At 51.0% G+C, this 9,161-nt stretch overlaps 1 long non-coding RNA gene across 1 annotated transcript; it reads right to left on the bottom strand.

Annotated features, from left to right (window-relative positions):
* Positions 1-3,915: 3,915 nt before the first annotated feature.
* LOC121851810 lies at positions 3,916-7,784 on the bottom strand. The gene is made up of 3 exons (XR_006085984.1): positions 7,755-7,784; positions 4,225-4,392; positions 3,916-4,058 (listed from the first exon to the last, which is right to left on the bottom strand). It is a non-coding gene; the product is annotated as an uncharacterized LOC121851810 (long non-coding RNA).
* Between the last annotated feature and the right edge of the window lie 1,377 nt (positions 7,785-9,161).

Raw genomic sequence — 9,161 nt, 5'->3', positions numbered from 1 at the left:
AATACTCTCATCAAGGATGAGATCGTTGATGACCAGGGCCTTGCTATAGAGGGAGCGGACATTTTGTAGTCCGATGTGGAGGGAGCGGTTGACAGAAGGGTGTGTGGGAGGGGAGGGAGGTCCAGGTTGTGAGGCAGGGGTGGGGGAAATCGGGATAAGGGAGGAGAGGTTGACTCCCCGGGTCTGTTTCCGGGGTGGCTGGCGAGTGTGGTGGGGAATGGGGCAGTGGGTGTGGCTGCTGCTGGACAGCCAACGCCGTGTGCCGCGGTGATCCCGGCGGAGGATTCCCAGACTGGAACAGAGGGAGATTGCGGGAGGGTCAAGTGGGGATAGAAGAGGAGAGGGACGGAGAGAGAGGAGGAGAGAGCGGGAGAGATGCAGACGGAGGAGGGTTTGGGGGTAGAGAGGAGGGAGGGAGGGGCTCGGGTCAAAGCGGCAGCCACAGTTCGCACGCGGGGACCTGGACCGAGAGGTCAGGTGGATGGCATTATCCCACAGGCTGGGACTGGGGCAGCCAACCCAACAGGTCCAACCCTCCCGCCGCTCCCCGTGTGGCTGCACTCCCTCCGCCGCTCCGCGCGCGGCTGCACTCCCTCCCGCCTCTCCCCGTGCGGCTGCATTCCCTCCCGCCGCTCCCCGTGTGGCTGCACTCCCTCCCGCCGCTCCCCGTGTGGCTGCACTCCCTCCCGCCGCTCCCCGTGCGGCTGCACTCCCTCCCGCCGCTCCCCGTGCGGCTGCACTCCCTCCCGCCGCTCCCCGTGCGGCTGCACTCCCTCCCGCCGCTCCCGGTGCGGCTGCGGCTGCACTCCATCCCGCCGCTCCGCGCGTGGCTGCACTCCCACCCGCCGCTCCCCGTGTGGCTGCACTCCCTCCAGCCGCTCCCCGTGTGGCTGCACTCCCTCCCGCTGCTCCCCGTGGGCTGTACTCCCTCCCGCCGCTCCCCGTGTGGCTGCACTCCCTCCCGCCGCTCCCCGTGTGGCTCCACTCCGTCCCGCCTCTCCCCGTGTGGCTGCACTCCCTCCGCCGCTCCCCGTGTGGCTGCGACCGCCACCGGGACCTCCACACAGAGCCTAATAATAATCCCTCCGAAAAAAACAAAAAACAATAATAAATCGGTCATTTTCAATCCACGACTGTTTGTGGGACATCGCTGTACGCAATGGGCTGCCCCGTTCGCCCACAAATATACAGTCACTTCTCTTTCCAAGTGAAGCACTTTGGGACGTCCTCCCGACGTGAAAAGCGCTGTATCAAATGCAAGGATTATTATTATTATTATTATTATAAAGGTGTGTTTAACCTGCTGAGCCCTCGGGGTGCGCGGGTGGAGGGGAGGAGCTCAGCTCAACATCCCCGGATCTTAGCATCTTTCTCCATCTTCAAAATGGAATCATCAGATCACTTTCCGGGGGTAATAATCCCTTCGGAATAATAATAATAATAATAATAGGTCACTTCAACCCACGGCTGTTTGTGGGGGCGTCGCTGGGCGCCATCGGCTGCCACGTTTTGCTCAGAAAACGCAACAACAACAACAAACATTTTCTACTGCGCCTGAGTTTCACATCAGGAAGACGTCCCAAGGCACTGCACAGTCAGGGATTTGGCCCCGAGGGATGGAGACAAATAGAGAGAGACTGAAAGAGACAGACTGAGAGAGAGAGAGAGAGAGAGACCGATAGTCGGGAATTTGGACCCGAGCTGGGCGTTGTGATCACGAAGGAGTGGAGGGTTGAGAGGTGGGGGTAGGAGGGTGACCAAAAGCGCCGTCGGTCGAAGAGGAGTGTCTTGAGATGTACCTTGAAGGAGGTGAGGAGGGGACGATTGAGGCGGAGGCACTGTAGGACGGAGCTGCAGGACAAACCGCCATTGATGGGGCGGGCGAGGCGGGGCACGTGAAGCAGGCTGGAGCCTGCTGGAGCGGAGGGAGTGTACAGGTTGGTAGGGGGTTAAGTCACAGAGGTGGGGGGGGTGGGGGGGGGGGGGCAAGCCATGGAGGGCTTTGCAGGTGAGGACCAGGATATTGAACTGTATCCTCTGTGTAATGGGAAGCCGGTGAGTTGGTGATGGAGTTGTGGTCAGTGTGCGCGAGTGGGAAATATTGGTAGGTAAGAGCTGTGTGAGTGGGACTGGTTGGGTTGAGAGCAGGGGAGTGGAAATATTTGGGGTAACAGCAGGGGGACTACTTGGGGTAAGAATGGGAAAGTGGGATTAGTTGGGGTAAGAGTGGGGGAGTGAGACTAGTTGTGGTAAGAGCGGGCAAGTGGAACTAGTGTGTAGCTCTGGGAAAGAGCTGGCACAGACCCAAAAGCCAAATTGACTCCTCGTCTGCTGTACAATGCTATGATTCTATGAAACAGCCATAAAATGAGCGACTTATTCTTATTTGGAGTAACTGTCGGCCAGGACCCCGGTGAAACAGCACCGCACCTCGATCCAAGGTTGTTTTGCGCAATGGCTCAATGCAAAATGTTTATTTTGATGAGTTCCCGGCACCTCTCTCCACACTACAGCTCATCCAGAACTCTGCAGCTCATGTACTGTCCCGCACCAGGCTTCGCGACCACATCACTCCTACTCCCGCTCGCCTCCACTGGCTCCCCATCGCCCAAAGATCCAATTCAAGATACTCATCCTCACCTACAAGGCCATTCACGGCCTCGCTCCCTCCTACCTCTCCGACCTAGTGTCCCCCTACTTACCTACCCGCCGTTCCTCTGGCTCCGGTCTGCTCCACATCCCCCGCATCAACCGCCCTATCATCGGTGGCCTTCAGCCTCTCAGCCCCGAGGCTCTGGAACTCCATCCCCCAGTGCCTTCGCCGCTTCCGCCCTTTCCTCCTTCAGTCTCAAGACCTTTCTCTTTGACTGTGCCTTCAGCTCCCCTCTCGACTCTCTACACCCTCCTCGGCCCCTCCTTTCCTTCCCTCCCTCTCTCCCTGACCATTTCCCGCCTCCTCGGCCCCTCCTTTCTCCCTCTCACCCTGACCATTTGCCCCCTCCTCGCCCCTGGCCTTGCCTCCCCTCACCCTGACCATTTCCCCCTTCCTCGCTCCCTCCCTTCCCTCCCCTCACACTGACCATCTCCCCCCAATGCACGGGTCCTGACCAAACTGAACATCGCCTTGGGACGTCCTCCTGACGTGAAAGGTGCTCTATAAATGGAATCTTGTTGCTTGTTGTTGCTCTAACACACACACACACACACACTGGCTGCTCTCACACACATACGACTGCTCTCTCACACACACTGACTGCTCTCCCACACACACACACAAACTGACTGCTCTCCAACACACACACATACTGACTGCTCTCACACACACACTGACTGCTCTCTCACACACATACACTGTCTGCTCTCTCACACACACACACTGACTGCTCTCTCACACACATACACACTCACTGTTCTCATTCTCTCTCACGCACAATAACTATTCTCTCTGACACACACTTTGACAGCTCACTGCCACTCCCGCAAACCCACTGACTTTTCCCTCTCCTTCTCACACAGACACACGGTCTGAAACTCTCTTCTGACATACACGAACACTCGGACTGATCTCTCTCTCAGGATCTCACACACAAACAGTGACGGCTGAGGCACAGAGAGAGACAGAGACAGAGAGAGAGACGGAGACGAAGAGAGACAACGAAAGAGAGAGCCTGAAATAGGGAGACGGAAATATATAAACTGAGAGAGACTGACACACAGAGAGAGAGAGAGAGAGAGAGAGAATCTGAGAGAAAATGCATCAGTTGTGTTCGCTTACAGCAGTTTAGCAGTGACTGAGGGTCGGGGCTCTCCAGCCGCCCGCACGGCTGTAGGCGGTGTGTGTCAATAACGGTCCCCAGAGGAGAGATGGGAGAGGAATCAGGGTGAACATCTTTAATAATCAGTCAATTCAGTGCACAGAATATATTCCATATTACACAGACTGTGTGGACAGTCACTGCCTCAGTCAAAATCTCACTATCACTGACAGTCCAGGTCTGATTCCCTGCAGTGACTCCAACTGATTCTCTCCGTCTGAACTGAACCCATTCTCCCACAGCCTGAAACACATTAAACAGGAAATAAACCCATGGGATAATGGTACAAACTGTAAACTGTTCGTGTCGCAGTTTAATAAATAAATAAATCCCTTCAAACTGTTCCCATTCTGATACGCAGCCCTTTCTCTGTGTGTTTATCACATTAAACACTGACACAAACACTCACCAGATCCTCTCCAGACTGGTGCAGGTCTGTATGAGGCGGCGGAGAGCGGGGACAGAGCCGTCTGTGAAGGAGTTAGAGCTCAGGTCCAGGAACCTCAGTGAGCGGTTTGTACTGAGAGCGGAGACCAGAGCATCAGTGCAGCCATCGGTCAGTCTGTTACTGTCCAACCTGGAGATCAGAGACACAGAGACATGACAGGGATCAGAGTGAACACTGTGGGTATAACCCACTGTCACTCACAGTTTGTTTGATGCCGGACAGGTTGCAGGGGTTCATACACACAAACACAGACAAAATCATCGCCGTAGATACACACTTACTTTCACACACAAATACAAACAAACACATGACGCACAGAAAAATACACACAAACATACACAGATTCACATAAACAGAGACGCACACACAGACACACACATACACACATAAATACACACACACACACGCAGACAAACAAACACACAAACACTCTCACACAAACGCGCTCACACAGAAACATACACAATCCCCAAAAACTCACCCACGCAAACACATACGTACGCAAACACACACACAGAATCTCACACAAGTAAACACAAACAAACACACAAACAATCAATCATTCACACAAGCGCACATATGCACACAAACACAAGCACACGCAAACACACACACAGAAAAAACCCCACGCACGCACAAACACGCATACACACACAAACATACATAAACATTCACACAAACACACACAAATACACACACACAGAAACAAACAAACAAACAAACGTACGCAAAAACAGACTGACAAACACGCACACATAAACACCCACAAACATACAAACGCACATAAAGACACACTCAAAAACATACAAACACAACAGAAAAACATAATGTACAAACAAACACACACATATAAATAGACATACATAGATATACATAGATAAACACAAACACAAACACACACAAATAAACACACACACAAACTCACACGTACATACATAAACACACAAACACACGCACACTCACAAAAGCACTCAAAACATCATACACACAAAATCGAACATACGCCAACACACACACTCAAACACAAACATAAGCACAATCACTCACACAAGCACACATACAAACATAAACAAAATGGCACACAAACACACACACATAAGTACATACACACATACACACAAACACATGACCCACAGACAAGTACACACACAGAGACACACACGTAAACACACTCATGCAAGCACACACACAAACACACACAAACAAAAACATGTCGAACAGACAAATACAGACACATACAGTGATACACACACGCTTACACAGAGAAACACACAAAACAAACAAACACACTCACAGAAACACAAACTGACGGACACACACACAAACACACGCAAACATACACGTAAACACACACACACACACACAGAAAAGCACACACGTACGCACACAAATACACATACACAGACATACACAAACATACATAACCACACAGGCGAAAACACACGCACAAATACACACAGAAACACACAAACAAAAACATACAAAAACAAACTCACAAATACGCACACACAAAAACACAACACAATCACACACACACACTTAGAAACATACATGAAGACAAACAGACACACACTCAAAAACACACAAACAAACAAAGAAACACAAAATTAAACACAAACACAGACATAAATACACATACATAGATTCACACAAACAAACATACGCGAATGCACACACACAAACACACGACAGAAAAAACACACAAACATAAAATACACATACACACAACCAAACACACAAATGTGCAAGCACACAGACACAACCACGCACATACACGCAGACACGCACACCTACTCACACACACACAAATACACAATAACATCCATAAAAATTGCATTTACAGAGGGCCTTTCACGTCGGCAGGACGTCCCAAAGCGCCTGAACACAGGTGTCGGGGCCTGAGCATAGGGGAGGGGTGGGGAGGGATGGGGGAGGGGTGGCGAGGGGTGGGGGAGGGGCGGGGAGGGATGGGGAAGGGGTGGCGAGGGGTGGGGGAGGCGTGGCGAGTGGTGGGGGATGGGTGGGGGAGGGGTGAGGGAAGGCAGAGAGGTGGGAGGGAGACCAAAGCCACAATCGAAGAGAAGGGTCTTGAGACCGGCCTTGAAGGAGACAAGAGAGGAAGTGAGGGGAAGGGACCGTGGGATGGAGTCCCAGTGTGTGGGGCAGAGAGGCTGAAAGCCCGTACACCGATGGGAGGGCGGGTCGGGCGGGAGACATGGAGCAGCCCAGAGCCCACTGGACGGAGGGAGCGGGCAGGTTGGTAGGGAGTCAGCAGGTCAGAGAGGGGAGGAGGGGGCGAGGACATGGACGGCCTTAAAGGTGAGGACGAGGATCTTGAACTCGATCCTCTGGGATACACACACTCAATGGCACACACTCACAGGAACACACACAAACACACACAGAATCGCACACACTCACAGGAACACACACAAACACACACAGAATCGCACACACTCACAAACGCACACAACAACAACAACAACAACAAGATTACAAGTTGTTTGTCGCCTTTCATGTCGGACGTCCCAAAGCTCTGACACACACACACACTCACAAGCACAAAGTCACACAAGTCGAACACAAATACACACTGAGACACAAAAAACTCTGCAGGAACAAACACACACAGACAGAGAGACACACAATATATATATATAGATATACTCAAAAACACACGCACAAACACAAACACAGAAACAAAGACGAATCCACACGCAAACAATCGCTCACAGTCAAAAACACACTTACGAAAGCACACACAAAAACACACAGACCCACATACACATGCACTGACACACACACACACACACACACACACACAGACATACATACAAACTGTTGTCTTGGGTTAATGTTAAAGTGTGGTTCAAGAATCTAAAATAGAAGTGCAAAGGCGGCAAAGCTCAGTGACTGAAGGCAGAACCCAAAACAATGGCAACACAAGGTCAGGACTTACAAGGATACGGAAGGTCCTTGTGGTTAAAGGGAGAATTGAAATTGAAACATATTATGGATATAACCATATAAGGAGTAGTTTTTCTTAAAAAAGACAAGTTTTGTGTGGAGTTATACAGTTGTCTTTAAACAAAGGTGTGTTAGATATCTCTCGGGAACGGTAGCGGAGCAGTGCGAGACACGACCAGTGCTGTGACAGGAATCCGGTCGGTACCGTTTTGTGTCTTGTGTATTATTTTATTGTTTCATTTATTTGTGTATTACCTGCTGTTCTGTCCTGAATATAGTGACTGAACTCAACCAATTCGTAAACTGGAACCGGGTCATTCTAAAGTCGTTGAAGATAGTTGCAAAGGACACACCCACACACACACATTATCAAACGTTGAGAGTTTGATGTAAACGATGGCTGTGGCCTCACACTGTCACACCGATTCCTGTCACAATATTCAGCCGCACTGATCAGACAGTCCCAGTAAACACATTGCGATATTGGAGTCATTCAGACTCTGGAGACACAGTGCGTTACTTACCACAGACTCTGTATTTTACACTCCGGGTTTCTCAGAGCCTCACACAGTCGCTTCACTCCACAATCTCCCAGATTATTATTATTCAGGAGCAGCTCCGTCAGTGAGTGGTTTGTGCTGAGAGCGGAGGTCAGATCCTCGGTACAATCCGCTGTCAGATTGTTACTGTCCAACCTGGAGATCAGAGACACAGAGACATAACAGGGATCAGAGTAAACACAGTGTGTGTAAATCACTGTCACTCACAGTTTGTTTGATGCCGGAGAGGTTGCAGGAGTTCATACACACAAACACACACACAAACACACACACAAAAGACAGACAAAAACATCACCGCAGACACACACTTACTCTCACACACACAAATACACACAAACACACAACCCACAGAAATATACACACAAACACAAACAAACAGAGTCACATAAACAGAGAGACGCGCAAACAGACACACACATACACACAAAAATACACACACTCACACATGCAGACAAACAAACACACAAGCACTCTCACACAAACTCGCTCACACAGAAATATACACAATCACACCCAAAATCTCACCCTCGCAAACACATACGTACGCAAACACACACAGGAACTCACACAAGCAAACACAAACACACACACAAACAGTCAATCATTCACACAAACGCGCACACATATGCACACAAACACAACCACACGCAAACACACACACAGAAAAAAACACGCACGCACAAACACGCATACACACACAAACATACATAAACATTCACACAAACACACACAAATACACACACAGAAACACACAAACAAACGTACACGAAAACAGACTGACAAACACGCACACACAAACAACAACAACAACAACAAGATTCCATTTATAGAGCGCCTTTCACGTCAGGAGGACGTCCCAAGGCGCTGCACAGTGGGTCATGACCGAGCAGGAGGGAATGGTCAGGGTGAGGGGAGGGAAGGGAGGGAGAGAGGAGGGGGGAAATGGTCAGGGTGAGGGGAGGGAAGGGAGGGAGCGAGGAGGAGGAAGAGAGTCGAGAGGGGAGCTGAAGGCACGGTCAAAGAGAAAGGTTTTGAGACCGGCCTTGAAGGAGGAAAGGGAGGAAGCAAGGCGAAGGCACTGGGGGATGGAGTTCCAGAGCCTGGGGCTGAGAGGCTGAAGGCCCGACCACCGATAGTAGGGCGGTTGGGGCGGGGGACGTGGAGCAGACCGGAGCCAGAGGAACGGAGGGTACGGGCAGGTAGGTAGGGGGATAGTAGGTTGGAGAGGTAGGAGGGAGCAAGGCCGTGAATGGCCTTGTAGGTGAGGATGAGGATCTTGAAATCAATCCTCTGGGGGATGGGGAGCCAGTGGAGGCGAGCGAGGGTGGGAGTGATGTGGTCCCGAAGCCTGGTGCGGGACAGTACACGAGC

The sequence above is a fragment of the Callorhinchus milii genome, unplaced genomic scaffold (assembly GCF_018977255.1).
Source record: "Callorhinchus milii isolate IMCB2004 unplaced genomic scaffold, IMCB_Cmil_1.0 Scaffold148, whole genome shotgun sequence".
NCBI classification, from domain to species: domain Eukaryota; kingdom Metazoa; phylum Chordata; class Chondrichthyes; order Chimaeriformes; family Callorhinchidae; genus Callorhinchus; species Callorhinchus milii.
The sequence above is the reverse complement of the archived record's forward strand: the minus strand, read 5'-3'. Positions and strand labels throughout refer to the sequence as shown.